Source organism: Pan troglodytes, chromosome 12 (assembly GCF_028858775.2).
Source record: "Pan troglodytes isolate AG18354 chromosome 12, NHGRI_mPanTro3-v2.0_pri, whole genome shotgun sequence".
Lineage (NCBI taxonomy): Eukaryota > Metazoa > Chordata > Mammalia > Primates > Hominidae > Pan > Pan troglodytes.
The window spans coordinates 2007040-2025746 of NC_072410.2; positions in this window are offsets into that span (position 1 = coordinate 2007040).

The following is an 18707-nucleotide window of genomic DNA, read 5'->3' on the forward strand; positions in this document are numbered from 1 at the left end:
ACAGCCATGTGTATATACATGGAAATATCTACACCGCTATCTGTATAAACATGGAAATAACTACACCGCTATCTGTATAAACATGGAAATATCTACACGGTCATCTGTGTATAGATGGAAATATCAACACCGTCATCTGTACAAACATGGAAATATCTGCACCGCTATGTGTATAAACATGGAAATATCTACACCACGGTCTGTATAAACATGGAAATATCTACACCGCTATCTGTATAAACATGGAAATATCTACACCGCTCTTTCTATAAACATGGAAATATGTACACCGTGATCTGTATAAACATGGAAATATCTACACCGCTATCTGTATATACATGGAAATTTCTACACTGTTATCTGTATAAATATGGAAATATCTACACCGCTATCTCTATAAACATGGAAATATCTACACCGCCATCTGTATACACATGGAAATACCTATACAGTCATTTGTGTAAACATGGAAATATCTACACCACCATCTGTATAAACATGGAAATATCTACAATGCCATCTGTATACACATGGAAATACCTACACGGCAATCTGTGTATAGATGGAAACATCAACACCGCCATCTGTACAAACATGGAAATATCTACACTGCTATCTCTATAAACATGGAAATATATACACTAAGGTCTGCATAAACATGGAAATATCTACACCGCTATCTGTTTAAACATGGAAATATCTCCACCGCTATCTCTATAAACATGGAAATGGCTGCACCGCTATCTGTATAAGCATGGAAATATCTACATGGCTATATCCATAAACATGGAAATATGTACACGGCCATCTGTATAAACATGGAAATACCTACACAGTCATCTGTATAAACATGGAAATATCTACACCACTATCTGTAAAAACATGGAAATATCTACACAGTCATGTGTATAAAGATGGAAGTATCTGCACTGTCATCTGTATAAACGTGGAAGTAACTACACCCCTATGTATATAAACATGGAAATACGTACACCGCAAACTGTATAAACATGGAAATATCTACACTGCTGTCTGTATAAACATGGAAATATCTACACCGCTATCTGTATAAATATGGAAATATCTACACCGCTATCTCTATATACATGGAAATGTCTACACCGCTATCTGTATAAACATGGAAATTTCTACACCACTGTCTGAATAAACATGGAAATATCTACACTGCTATCTGTATAGACATGGAAATATCAACACCTCTATGTGAATAAATATGGAAATATGTAAACCTGTATCTGTATAAACATGGAAATGTCTACACCGCTATCTGTATAAACATGGAAATATCTACATGGCTATCTCTATAAACATGGAAATATCTACACCGCCATCTGTATAAACAAGGAAATACCTACAGAGTCATCTGCATAAACATGGAAATATCTACACCACTATCTGTATAAAATGGAAATATCTACAACGCTATCTGTGTAAACATGGAAATATCTACACAGCTATCTGTATAAACATGGAAATACGTACACCGCTATCTGTGTAAAGATGGGAATACCACAATGCAGTCTGTGCAAATATGGAAATATATACACCGCTATCCAGGTAAACATGGAAATATCTACACCGCTATCTGTATAAACATGGAAATATCTACACCACACTCAGTGTAAACATGGAAATAACTACACCAGGATCTGTATAAACATGGAAATATCTACACCGCTATCTGTATCAACATGGAAATACCTAAACCGCTATCTGTATAAACATGGAAATATCTCCACCACTATCTGTATAAATACGGAAATATCTCCACCGCTATCTCTATAAACATGGAAATGGCTACACCGCTATCTGTATCAACATGGAAATTTCTACATGGCTATCTCTATAAACATGGAAATATGTACACCGCCATCTGTATAAACATGGAAATACCTACACAGTCATCTGTATAAACATTTAAATATCTACACCACTATCTGTATGAACCTGCCAAAATCTACACCGCTATCTCTATAAACATGGAAATATCTACACCGCTATCTGTATAAACTTGGAAATATCAACACCGCCATCTGTATAAACATGGAAATATCTACATCGCCATCTGTATAAACATGCAAATACTTACCCAGTCATCTGTATAAACATGGAAATATCTACAAAACTATGTGTATAAATATGGAAGTATCTACACCGCCAGCAGTATAAACATGGAAATATCTACACTGCCGTCTGTAGAAAGATGGAAATATCTACACCGCTATCTCTATAAATATGGAAATAACTACACCGCCATCTGTTTAAACATGAAAATATCTACACTGCCATCTCCATAAAGATGGAAGTATCTACTCCGCCATGTGTATAAACACGGAAATATGTACACCACCATCTATGTAGACATGGAAATATCTACACCGCCATCTGCATGTCCATGGAAATATCTACGCCGCCATCTGTATAAACATGGAAATATCTACACGGCCATCTGTGTATGGATGGAAATATCAACACCACCATCTGTACAAACATTGAAATATCTACACCGCTATCTCTATAAACATGGAAATATCTGCACTGCCATCTGTAAAAACGTGGAAATAGCTATACAGTCATCTGTATAAACATGGAAATATCTACAATGCCATCTGTATACACATGGAAATATCTACACAGCCATCTGTATAAACATGTAAATATCTACACTGCTATCTCTATAAACATGGAAATATCTACACCGCCATCTCTTTAAACATGAAAATATCTACACTGCCATCTCCATAAACATGGAACTAACTACTGCGCCATCTGTATAAACATGGAAACATCTACACCGCCATCTGTGTGAAAAAGGAAATATCTACAATGCCATCTGTATAAAGATATAAATATCGGCACCGCGAGCTGTATAAACATGGAAATATCTACATCGCTATCTGTATAAACGTGGAAATATCAACACCGCTATCGGTATAAACATGGAAATATCTACAACGCCATCTACATAAAAATGGAAATATCTACACCGCTATGTCTAGAAACATGGAAATACCTACACCACTATCTCTATAAACATGGAAATAACTACACCGCTATCTGTATAAACATGGAAATATCTACACCGCTATCTTTATAAACATGGAAATATCTACACCGCGATCTGTATAAACATGGAAACACCTACAACACTATCTGTGAAAACATGGAAATATCTACACAGCTGTCTGTGTAAACATGGAAATATTTACACCGCAATCTGTGTGAGGATGGAAATATCTACACCGCAATCTGTGCAAATATGGAAATATCTACACCACTATCTCTGTAAACATGGAAATATCTACACAACTATCTGTATAAACATGGAAATATCTACACCGCTATCTGTATAAACTTGGAAATATCCACACCAAAATCTGTATGAACACGGAAATATCTACACCACAATCTGCATAAACATGGAAATATCTACACCAGTGTCTGCATAAACATGGAAATATCTACTCCGCTAACAGTATAAATATGGAAATATCTACATCGCTATCTCTATAAACATGGAAATGTCTACACCGCGTTCTGTATAAACATGAAAATATCTACACTGCCATCTGTATAAACATGGAAATAACTACACCGCTATCTCTATAAACATGTAAATATCTACACTGCCATCTGTATATACATGGAAATAGCTACACAGTCATCTGTATAAACATGGAAACATTTACACCACTATCTGTATAAACGTGGAAATATCTACACTGCCATCTGTATAAACATGGAAATATCTACACCGCCATCTGTACAAACATGGAAATATCTGCACCGCTACCTCTATAAACATGGAAATATCTACACTGCCATTTGTATACACATGGAAATATCTACAAAGTCATCTGTACAAAGTTGGAAATATGTACACCGTTATTTCTGTAAACATGGAAATATCTACACCGCTATCTGTATAAAGGTGGAAATATCTACACCGCAATCTGTGAAAATATGGAAATATCTACACATCTATCTCTGTAAATATGGAAATATCTACTCCGCTATCTATTTAAACATGGAAATATCTACACCGCTGTCTGTATAAACATGGAAATATCTACACCACTGTCTGTATAAACATGGATATATCTACACCGCTATCTGTATAAACATGGAAACATCTACACCGCTATCTGTATAAACATGGAAATATCTACACCGCTATCTGTATAAATATGGAAGTATCTACACCGTTATCTCTATAAACATGGAAATGTCTACACCGCTATCTGTATAAACATGGAAATATCTACATGGCTATTTCTATAAATATGGAAATATCTACACCGCCATCTGTATAAACATGGAAATACCTAAACAGTCATCTGTTTAAACATAGAAATATCCACACCACTATCTGTATAAACACGGAAATATCTACAATGCCATCTGTATAAACATGGAAATATCTACACTGCCATCTGTATAAACATGGAAATACCCTCACAGCTATCTGTATATATATGGAAATATCTACACCGCCATCTGAATAAACATGGAAATATCTACACGGCTATGTGTACAAATATGGAAATATCTACACCTCTATGTGTATAAACATGGAAACATATACACCACGATCTGTATAAAAATGGAAATATCTACACCGCCATCTGTATAAACATGAAAATATCTGCACCGCCCTCTGTATAAACATAGAAATATCTACACTGCCATCTGTATAAACATGGAAATAACTACACAGTTATCTGTATAAACATGGAAACATCTACACCACTATCTGTGTAAACATGGAAATATCTACACCGCAATCTGTGTAAACATGGAAATATCTACACCGCTGTCTTTGTAAAGATGGAATTATCTACACTGCAATCTGTGCAAAGATGGAAATATCTAAACCGCTATCTGTGTAAACATGGTAATATCTACACCACTGTCTGTATAAACATGGAAATATCCACACCGCTATCTGTATATACATGGAAATATCTACGGCGCCATCTGTAAAAACATGGAAATATCTACACAATCATCTGTATAAACATGGTGACATCTACACCCCTATGTGTATAGTCATGGAAATATCTACACTGCTATCAGTATAAACATGGAAATATCTACAACGCTATCTGTGTAAACATGGAAATGTCTACAGAGCTATCTGTGAAAACATGGAAACATCTACACCGCTATTTTTGTAAAGATGGAAATATCTGCACTACAATCTGTGCAAACATGGAAATATTTACACCAGTATCTCTATAAACATGGAAATATCTGCACCGGTATCTGTATAAACATGGAAATATCTACACCGCTATCTCTATAAACATGGAAATAACACACCGCCATCTGTATAAACATGAAAATATCTACAACACTATCAGTGTAAACATGAAAATATCTAGACAGCTATCTGTGTAAACATGGAAATATCTAAACCGCTATCTGTGTAAAGATGGAAATACCTACACCACAATCTGTGCAAAAATGGAAATATCTACACGGCTATCTCTTTAAAGATGGAAATATCTGCACTGCTATCAGTATAAACATGGGAATATATGCACCGCTATCTCTATAAACATGGAAGTATCTACACCGCTATCTCTATAAATATGGAAATAGCCACATTGCTATCTGTATAAACATGGAAATATCTACACCGCCATCTTTGAAAACATGGAAATATCTACAAAGTCACCTGTATAAACATGGAAATATCTACACCTCCATCTGTATAAACATGGAAATATCTACACTGCCATCTGTATACACATGGAAATATCTACACAGTCATCTGTATAAACATGGAAATATCTACACTGCTATCTCTATAAACATGGAAATACCTACACGGCTATCTGTATAAACATGGAAATGTTTACACAGCTATCTGCTTAAACATGTAAAAACCTACACTGCCATCTGTATAAAGATGGAAATATCTACACCGCGAGCTGTATAAACATTGAAATATCTACACCGCTATCCGTATAAACATGGACATACCAACACCACTATCCTTATAAACATGGAACTATATACACCACTATCAGTATGAACATGGAAATATCTGCACCGCTATTTCTATAAACATGGAAATACCTACACCGCCATCTTTATACACATGGAAATATCTACACGGCTATCTCTATAAACAAAAAAATATCTACACCGCCATCTCCACAAACATGGAAATATCTACACCGCCATCTGCATAAACATGGAAATATCTTCACCGGCTTCTCTATAAACATGGAAATATCTGCACCGCCATCTGTATAAACATAGAAATGTCTACACTGCCATCTGTATAAACATGGAAATACCTACACAGTTATCTGTATAAACATGGAAACAACTACACCACTCTATGTGTAAATATGGAAATATCTACACTGCTATCTGTGTAAACATGGAAATATCTACACCGCTATCTTTGTATAGATGGAAATGTCTACACCGCAATCTTTGCAAAGATGGAAATATCTAAACCGCTATCTGTGTAAACATGGTAATATCTACAACGATGACTGTAAAAAAATGGAAATATCCACACCGCTATCGGTATATACATGGAAATATCTACACTGCAGTCTGTATAAACATGGAAATACCTACACAGTCATCTGTATAAACATGGTAACATCTACACAGCTATCTGTGTAGACATGGAAATATCTACACGGCTATCAGTATAAACATGGAAATATCTACAACGCTATCTGTGTAAACATGGAAATGTCTACACAGTTATCTGTGTAAACATGGAAATGTCTACACAGCTATCTGTGTAAACATGGAAATACCTACACCGCTATTTGTGTAAAGTCAGAAATATCTGCACTGCAATCTGTGCAAACATGGAAATATTTACCCCGCTATCTCTATAAACATGGAAATATCTGCACTGCTATCTCTATAAACATGGAAATATCTACACCGCTATCTGTATAAACATGGAAATATCTACACCGCTGTCTCTGTAATCATGGAAATATCTACACCGCCATCTGCATAAACATGGAAATATCTACACTGTAATCTGTATATACATGGAAATTTCTACACCACCATCTCTATAAACATGGAAATATCTACACTGCCATGTGTATACACATGGAAATATCTACACAGCCATCAGTATAAACTTGGAAACATCTGCACTGCTATCTGAATACACATGGAAATACCTACACCGCTATCTCTATAAACATGGAAAGATCTACACTGCTATCTCTTTAAACATGGAGATATCTACACCGCTATCTGCATAAACATGGAAATACCTACACTGCCATCTGTATAAACATGGAAATATCTACACCGCGAGCTTAATAAACGTGGAAATGTCTACACCGCTATGTGTATAAACATGCAAATATCAACACCACTATCTGTATAAACATGGAAATATCTACACCGCTATCAGAAAAAACATGGAAATATCTTCACCACTATCTATATAAACATGGAAAAACCTACACCACCATCTCTATAAACATGGAATTATCTACACCGCTATCTCTATAAACATAGAAATATCTACACCGCCATCTCTATAAACATGGATATATCTTCACCGCCATCTGCATAAACATGGAAATATCTACACCACGATCTGTATACATGGAAATATCTACACCTCTACCTGCATAAACATGCAAATATCTACACCGCTATCTGTATAAACATGGAAATATCTACACTGCTATCTGTATAAACTTGGAAATATCTACACCGCCATATGTATAAAGATGGAAATATCTCCACGGCCATCTGTATAAACATGGAAATATCTCCACGGCCATCTGTATAAACATGGAAAGATCCCCACCGCTCTCTGTATAAATATGGAAATCTCTAAAAGGCTATCTGTATAAACATGGAAATATCTACAACACAATCTGTGTAAACATGGAAATATCTACACAGCTATCTGGCTAAACATGGAAATATGTACAATGCTGTCTGTATAAAGATGGAAATATCTACACCGCAATCTGTGCAAATATGGAAATATCTACACCGCTATCTCTGTAAACATGGAGATATCTTAACCGCTATCTGTATAAACATGGAGATATCTACACCACAATCTGTATAAACGTGGAAATATCTACAACACTATCGGCACAAACATAGAAATATCTACACCACCATCTGTATAAACATGGAAATATCTACAACACCATCTGAATAAACATGGAAATATCTACACCGCTATCTGTATGAATATGAAAATATCTACACCGCTATCCCCATAAACATGGAAATATCTACACCACGATCTGTATAAACATGGAAATATCTCCACCGCTATCTGTATAAACATGAAAACATCTACACCGCAATCTCTATAAACATGGAAATATCTACACGGCAATCTGTATAAACATGGAAATATCTACACCGCCATCTCTATAAACATGAAAATATCTACACAGCCATCTCCATAAACAAGGAACAATCTACACTGCCATCTGTGTAAACATGGAAATTTCTACACCGCTATCTGTATAAACATGGAATTACCAACACCACTATCTGTATCAACATAGAAATATCTACAGCTCTATGTGTATAGACATGGAAATACCTACACCACTATCTCTATAAACATGGAAATACCTACACCGTGATCTCTATAAACGTGGAATTATGTACAACGCTATCTCTACAAACCTTGAAATATCTACACCGCCATCTCTATGAACATTTAAATACCTACACCGCCATCAGTATAAACATGTAAATAACTTCACCGCCTTCTGTATAAACATGGAATTATCAACACTGCCATCTCTATAAACATTGAAATATCTACACTGCCATCTGTAGAAAGATGGAAATATCTACGCCGACATCTGCATAAACATGGAAATATCCACACCTCTATCTGTATAAACATTTAAATATCTACACAGCTATCTGTATAAATATGGAAATATTTACACCGCTATCTCTATGAACATGGAAATGTCTACACCGCTATCTTTATAAACATGGAAATATCTAAACCGCCATCTGTATAAACATGGAAATAACTACAGAGTCATCTGTATAAACATGGAAATATCTACAACACTATATGTCTAAACCTGGAAATATTTACACTGCCATCTGTATAAACATGGAAATATCTACAAAGCCATCTCTATAAACATAGAAATACCTACACCGCTATCTGTATAAACATGGAAATATCGACACCACGATCTGTATAAACATGGAAATATCTACAACGCTATCTGTATAAACATGGAAATATCTATATGGCTATCTGTTTAAACATGGAAATATCTACACCACCATCTGAGTAAACATGGAAATATCTACACCGCTCTCTGTATAAACATGGAAATATCTACAACAATATCTGTGTAAACATGGAAATATCTACACCGCTATATCTGTAAACATGGAAATATGTACACCGCTATCTGTGTAAAGATGGAAATATCTACACTGCAATCTGTGCAAAGATGGAAATATCTACACCGCTATCTCTATAAACATGGAAATATCTACACTGCTATCTCTATAAACATGAAAATATCTACACTGCTGTCTGTATAAACATGGAAATATCTACACCACGATCTGTATAAACATGGAAATATCTACACCGCTATCTGTATAAACTTGGAAATATCTACAACACTATCTGTATAAACATGGAAATATCTACACTGCCATCTGTATAAACATGCAAATATCTACATAGCAAAATCTATAAACATGGAAATATCTACAACACCATCAGTAAAAACATGGAAATATCTTCACAGTCATCTGTATAAACATGGAAATATCTACACCTCCATCTGTATACACATGGAAATATCTACACTGCCATCCGTATACACATGGAAATATCTACACAGCCATCTGTATAAACTTGGAATTATCTACACCGCTATCACTATAAACATGGAAATACCTACACCGCTATCGGTATAAACATAGAAATATCTACACCGCTATCTGAATAAACAAGGAAATATCTACACCACGATTTGTATAAACTTGGAAATATCTACAACGCCATCTGTATAAACATAGAAATATCTCCACCGCTATCTGTATAAACAAGGAAATATCTCCACCGCTATCTGCATACTCATGGAAATATGTTCACCGCTATCTGTATAAACATGGAAATATCTACCCCACTATCTGTATAAACATGGAAATATCTACACAGCTATCTATATAAACCTGGAAATATCTGCATCGCTATCTGTATAAAAATGGAAATGTCTACACCGCTATCTCTATAAAAATGGAAATATTTACACTGCTAACTTTATAAACATGGAAAATCTACACCGCTGTCTGTATAAACATGGAAATATCTACATGGCTATCTCTATAAACATCAAAATATATACACCACCATTTGTATAAACATGGAAATATATCCACTGCTATCTGTATAAACATGGAAACATCTACATCGCTATCTGTATAAACATGGAAATATCTCCACCGCTATCTGTATAAACAAGGAAATATCTGCACCGCAATCTTTATAAACATGGAAATATCTATACCGCAATCTATATAAACATGGAAATATCTACAACACTATCTGTGTTAACATGGAAATATCTACAATGCTATCTGTGGAAAAATGGAAATATGTACACGGCTATCTGTGTAAAGATGGAAATATCTACACCGCTTTTTGTGCAAACATGGAAATATCTACACCGCTATCTCTATAAACATGGAAATATCTACACCGTTATTTGTATAAATATGGAAATATCTACACCACGATCTCTATAATCATGTAAGTAGCCACACCGCTATCTGCATATACATGGAAATATCTACACCACCATCTGTAAAAACATGGAAATATCTACACCACTATCTGTATAAACATGGAAATTACACCGCTACCAGTATAAAAATGGAAGTATCTACACCGCCATCTGAATAAACATGGAAATATTTTACACCGCTATCTGTATAAACATGGAAATATCTACACCATTATCTGCACAAACATGGAAATATCAACCCTGCCATCTGTATAAACATGGAAGTATCTTCACCGCCATCTGTAAAAACATGGAAATATCTACACCGTCATCTGTATAAACATGGAAATACCTACACCTCCATCTGTATAAACATGGAAATATCTACACTGCCGTCTGTATAAACAAGGAAATATGTACACTGCCGTCTGTATGAACACGGAAATATCTACACCGCTATCTCTATAAATATGGAAATACCTACACCACCATCTGTATAAACATGGAAATATCTACATCGCTATCTGAATAAAGATGGAAATATCTACACCGCTCTCTTTATAAACATAGAAATATCGACACTGCTATCTGTATAAACATGGAAATATCTACAACAATATCTGTGTAAACATGGAAATATCTACACCGCTATCTGTGTAAACATGGAAATATGTACACCGTTATCTGTGTAAAGATGGAAGTATCTACACCGCAATCTGTGTAAAGATGGAAATATCTACACCGCTATCTCTGTAAACATGGAAATATCTACACTGCTATCTCTATAAACATGAAAATATCTACACTACTGTCTGTATAAACATGGAAATATCTACACCACGATCTGCATAAACATGGAAATATCTACACCGCTATCTGTATAAACATGGAAATATCTACAACACTATCTGTGGTAACATGGAAATAAATACACCGCTATCTGTGTAAACATGGAAATATGTACACAGCTATCTGTGTAAAGATGGAAATATCTACAGCGCAATCTGTGCAAATATCGAAATATCTACACAGCTCTCTTTGTAAACATGGAAATATCTAAAAAGCTGTCTGTATAAACATGGAAATATCTCCACCTCTATCTGTATAAATATGGAAATATCTACACCACGATCTCTATAAACATGGAAATATCTACACTGTTGTCTGTATAAATATGGAAATATCTACACTGCCATCTCTATAAACATAGAAATATCTACACCGCTATCTGTATAAACATGGAAATATCTACATGGCTATCTCTATAAACATGGAAATACCTACAACGCCATCTGTATAAACATGGAAATACCTACAACGCTCTCTGTATAAACATGTAAATATATACACCACTATCTGTATAAACATGGAAATATCTACACTGCTATCTACATAAACATGGAAATATCTACAGAGCCATCTCTATAAACATCGAAATATCTACATTGCTATCTGTATAAACATGGAAATAGCCACACCACTATCTGTATAAACATGGAAATATCTACACAGCCATCTGTAAAAACATGAAAATTTCCTTCACAGTCATCTGTATAAACATGGAAATGTCTATACCTCCATGTGTATAAACATGGAAATATCTCCACCAGTATCTGTAAAAACATGGAAATATCTCCACCGCTATCTGTATAAACACGGAAGTACCTACACCGCTATCTGTATAAACATGGAAATAACTACAACAATATCTGTGTAAACATGGAAATGTCTACACAGATATCTGTGAAAACATGGAATAATGTACATCGCTATCTGTGTAAAGATGGAAATATCTGGACAGCAATCTGTGCAAATATGAAAATATCTACACCGCTATCTCTGCAAACATGGAAATATCTACACCGCTGTCTGTATAAACATGGAAGTATCTACACCGCTATCTGTATAAACATGGAAATATCTACACCGCTATCTATATAAACATGGAAATATCTCCACCGCTTTCTGTATAATCATCTAAATATCTACATCGCTATCTGTATAAACATGGAAATATCTCCACCGCTATCTGTATAAACATGGAAATATCTACACGGCCATCTTTATAAACATGGAAATATCTACGACGCTATCTGTATAAACATGGAAATATCTGCAACACTATCTGTATAAACAAGGAAATATCTACACCGCTATCTGTATAAACCTGGAAATATCTACAACGCTATTTGTGTAAACATGGAAATATCTAAACAGCTATCTGTGTAAACATGGCAATATCTACACCGCTATCTAAAGATGGAAATATCTACACCGAAATCTGTGCAAAGATGGAAATATCTACACCAATATCTGTATAATCATGGAAATATCTACAAGGCTTTCTCTATAAATATGGAAATATATACACCGCCATCTGTATAAAGATGGAAATATCTACACCGCGAGCTGTATAAACATGGAAATAACTACACCGCTATCTGTATAAACATGGAAATAGCAACACCACAATCTGTATAAAAATGGAAATATCTACACCGCTATCTGTATAAACATGGAAATATCTACACCACTATCTCTATAAACATGGAAATACCTACACTGCCATCTCTATAAACATGGAATTATCTACACTGCTATCTCTATAAACATAGAAATATGTACACTGCCATCTCTATAAACTTAGAAATATGTACACTGCCATCTCTATCAACATGAAAATATCTACACCGCCATCAGCTTAAACATGGAAATAACTACACCGCCATCTGTATAAATATGGAATTAACTACACCGCCATCTCTATAAACATAGAAATATCTACACTGCCATCTGTAGAAAGATGGAAATATCTTCACCGAGATCTGCATAAACATGGAAATATCTATACATCTACCTGTATAAACCTGGAAATATCTACACAGCTATCTGTATAAATATGGAAATATCTACAAAGCTATCTCTATGAACATGGAAATGTCTACACCGCTATCTGTATAAACATGGAAATATCTCCATGGCTATCTCTATAAACATAGAAATATCTACACCGCCATCTGTATAAACATGGAAATACCTACACAGTCATCTGTATAAACATGGAAATATCTACACCACTATCTGTATAAACATGGAATATTTACACGGCCATCGGTGTAAACACGGAAATATCTGCACAGCTATCTCTATAAACATGGAAATATCTACACTGCTATCTGTATAGACAAGGAAATAGACACACCGCGCTCTGTATAAACATGGAAATATCTACACCTCCATCTGTATAAACATGGAAATATCTACACTGCCGTCTGTATACACATGGAAATATGTACACCGCCATCTGTATAAACATGGAAATATCTACACCGCTATCTGTATAAAGATGGAAACATCTACACCGCTACTTTTATAAACACAGAAATATCTACACCGCTATCTGTATAAAGATGTAAATATCTACAACAATATCAGTGTAAACATCGAAAAATCTACACCACTATCAGTGTAAACATGGTAATATGTACACTGCTATCTGTGTAAAGATGGAAATAACTACACCGCAATCTGTGCAAAGATGGAAATATCTACACCGCTATCTCTGTAAACATGGAAATACCTACACTGACATCTGTATATACTTGGAAATATCTACACAGCCATCTCTATATATATTGAAATATCTACACTGCCATCTCTATACACATGGAAATATCTACTCTGACATCTGTATAAACATGGAAATATCTACACCGCTATCTCTATAAACATGGAAATACCTACACAACTATCTGTATAAACTTGGAAATATCTGCACCGCTATCTGTAGAAACATGGAAATATCGACACCGCTATCTGTATAAACTTGGAAATATCTACACCTCCATCTGTATAAACATGGAAGTACCTACACTGCCATTTGTATACACATGGAAATATCTACACTGCCATGTGTATAAACATGGAAATAACTACACCATTATCTCTATAAACATGGAAATTCCTACACTGCAATCTTTATAAACATGGAAGTAACTACATGGCTATCTGTATAAACATGGAAATATCTACAACGCCATCTGTATAAACGTGGAAATACATACAAAGTCATCTGTATAAAAATGGAAATATCTACACCTCTATCTCTATAAACATGGAAATATCTACAAAGCTATCTCTAAAAACATGGAAATATCTACACCGCTATCAGTATAAACATGGAAATATCTACACAGCCATCTGTATAAACATGGAAATATCTAAACTGCCATCTGTGGAAAGATGGAAATATCTACACCACGATCTGTATAAACATGAAAATATCTACACCGCTATCTGTGTAACGATGGAAATATCTCCACCGCAATCTGTGCAAAGATGGAAATATCTACACCGCTAACTCTGTAAACACGGAAATATCTACACCGCTATCTGTATAAACATGGAAATATCTACACCGCTATCTGTATAAACATGGATATATCTACACCGCTATCTGTATAAACATGGAAATATCTACACCGCTATCTGTATAAATATGGAAATATCTACACCGCCATTTGTGTAAACATACAAATATCTACAGAGTCATCGGTACACACAGGGAAATATCTACACAGCCATCTGTATAAACATGGATGTATCTACACAACTATCTGTATAAACAAGGAAATTCCTACAGTGCTATCTCTGTAAACATGGAAATATCAACACCAAAATCTCTACAAACATGGAAATATCTACACCAACATCTATATAAACGTGAAAATATCTACACCACCATCTCCATAAACATGGAACTATCTACACCGCCATCTGAATAAACATGGAAATATCTACACCACTATCTGTATAAAGATGGAAATATCTACACCGCTATCTCTATAAACATGGAAATATTTACACAGCCATCTGTATAAACATGGAAATATCTACACTGCTATCTCTATAAATATGGAAATATCTGCACCGCTATCTGTGTAAACATGGAAATATCTACACAGCTGTCTGTGTAAACTTGGAAATATCTACACAGGTATCTGTGTAAAAATGGAAATAACAACACGGCAATCTGTGCAAAGAGGGAAATATCTGCACCGGCATCTCTGAAAACATGGAAATATCTACACCGCTATATGTATATACATGGAAATATCTACACTGCTATCTGTATAAACAAGGAAATATCTACACCACCATCTGTAGAAACATGGAAATATCTACACCGCCATCTGTATAAACATGGAAATACCTACACCGCTATCTGTAGAAATATGGAAATATCCACACCGCTATCTCTATAAACATGGAAATACCAACACCGCTTTCTGTATAAACATGGAAATATCTACATCGCAATCTCTATAAACATGGAATTATCTACACCGCCATCTCTATAAACATGAAAATATCTACACCACCATCTTCAGAAACATGGCTGTATCTACACCGCCATCTGTATAAACATGGAAATATCTACACCACTATCTGTATAAACATGGAAAAATCTTCACTGCCGTCTGAATAAAGATGGAAATATCTGCACTGTGAGTTGTATTAACATGGAAATAGCTACACCGCTATCTCTATAAACATGGAAATACCTACAACGCCATCTCTATAAATATGGAAATATATACACCGATATCTGTATAAACATGGAAATATCTACACCGCTATCAGTATAAACCTGGAAAGATCTTCACCGCTATCTGTATAAATATGGAAATATCTACAACGCTATCTCTCTAAACATGGAAATTTTTACACCGCTATCTGTATAAACATGGAAATATCTACATCGTTATCTCTATAAACATGAAAATATCTACACTGACATCTGTATAAATATGGAAATAACTTCACAGTCATCTGTATAAACATGGAAATATCTACACCACCATCTGTATAAACATGGAAATATCTACACGGAAAGCTGTATAAACATGGAAATATCTACACAGTCATCTCTATAAATATGGAAATATCTATACCGCTATCTGTATAAACGTGGAAATACCCACACTGTTATCTGTATAAACATGGAAATAGCCACACCGCTATCTGTATAAACTTGGAAATATCTGCACCGCTATCTTTATAAACATGGAAATATCTGCAACTCTATCTGTGTAAACATAGAAATATCTACACGGTTATTTGTGTAAACATGGAAATGTCTGCACCGCTATCTGTATAAAGATGGAAATATCTACACCACTATCTGTAAAATGTGGAAATATCTACACCGCTCTCTGTATAAACCTGGAAATATCTACACCGATATCTGTATAAACAAGGAAATATCTACACCGCCATCTGTATAAACATGGAAATACCAACACCGCCATCTGTATTAATATGGAAATACCTACACCGCTATCTGTATAAATATGGAAATATCCACACCGGTATCACTATAAACATGGAAATACCTACACCGATTTCTCTATAAACATGGAAATATCTGCACAGCAATCTCTATATACATGTAAATATCTACACCACCATCTCTATAAACATGAAAATTTCTACACCGCTATCTTCAGAAACATGGATGTATCTACACCGCCATCTGTATAAACATGGAAATATCTACACCGCTATCTGTATAAACATGGAAATAGCAACACCGTTATCTGTATAAACATGGAAATATCTACACCGTTATCTCTATAAACATGAAAATACTTACACAACCATGTCTATAAGCATGGAAATATTTACACCGTTTTCTCTATAAACATAGAAATAACTACACCGGCATCCCTATAAAAATGGAAATATCTACACCGACATCTGCATAAACATGGAAATATCTACACAGACAACTGTATAAACATGGAAATATCTACACTGCCATCTGTATAAACTTGGAAATATCTACACTGACATCTGTAGAAAGATGGAAATGTCTACAAAGCGATCTGTATAAACATGGGAATTTCTACACCGCTACCTGTATAAACATAGAAATATCTGCAGCGCTATCTGTATCAACATGGGAATAACTACACCACAATTTGCATAAACATGGAAATATCTACAATGCTACCTCTGTAAACATGGAAATATCTACACAGCTATCTGTGTAAATTTGGAAATATCTACACCGCTATCTGTATAAACAAGGAAATATCAACACCACCATCTGTAGAAACATGGAAATATCTACACCGCCATCTGTATAAACATGGAAATACCTACACCGCTATCTGTAGAAATATGGAAATATCCACACCGCTATCTCTATAAACATGGAAATACCAACACCGCTTTCTGTATAAACATGGAAATATCTACATCGCAATCTCTATAAACATGGAATTATCTACACCGCCATCTCTATAAACATGAAAATATCTACACCACCATCTTTAGAAACATGGCTGTATCTACACCGCCATCTGTATAAACATGGAAATATCTACACCACTATCTGTATAAACATGGAAAAATCTTCACTGCCGTCTGTATAAAGATGGAAATATCTGCACTGTGAGTTGTATTAACATGGAAATAGCTACACCGCTATCTCTATAAACATGGAAAAACCTACAACACCATCTCTATAAATATGGAAATATCTACACCGCTATCTGTATAAACATGGAAATCTCTACACCGCTATCTGTATAAACCTGGAAAGATCTACACCACTATCTGTATAAACATGGAAATATCTACAATGCTATCTTTCTAAACAAGGAAATGTCTACACCGCTATCTGTATAAACATGGAAATATCTACATCGTTATCTCTATAAACATGAAAATATCTACACTGACATCTGTATAAACATGGAAATAACTTCACAGTCATCTAAATAAACATGAAAATATCTACACAACCATCTGTATAAACATGGAATTATCTACACGGAAAGCTGTATAAACATGGAAATATCAAGACAGTCATCTCTATAAACATGGAAATATCTATACCGCTATCTGTATAAACATGGAAATAACCAC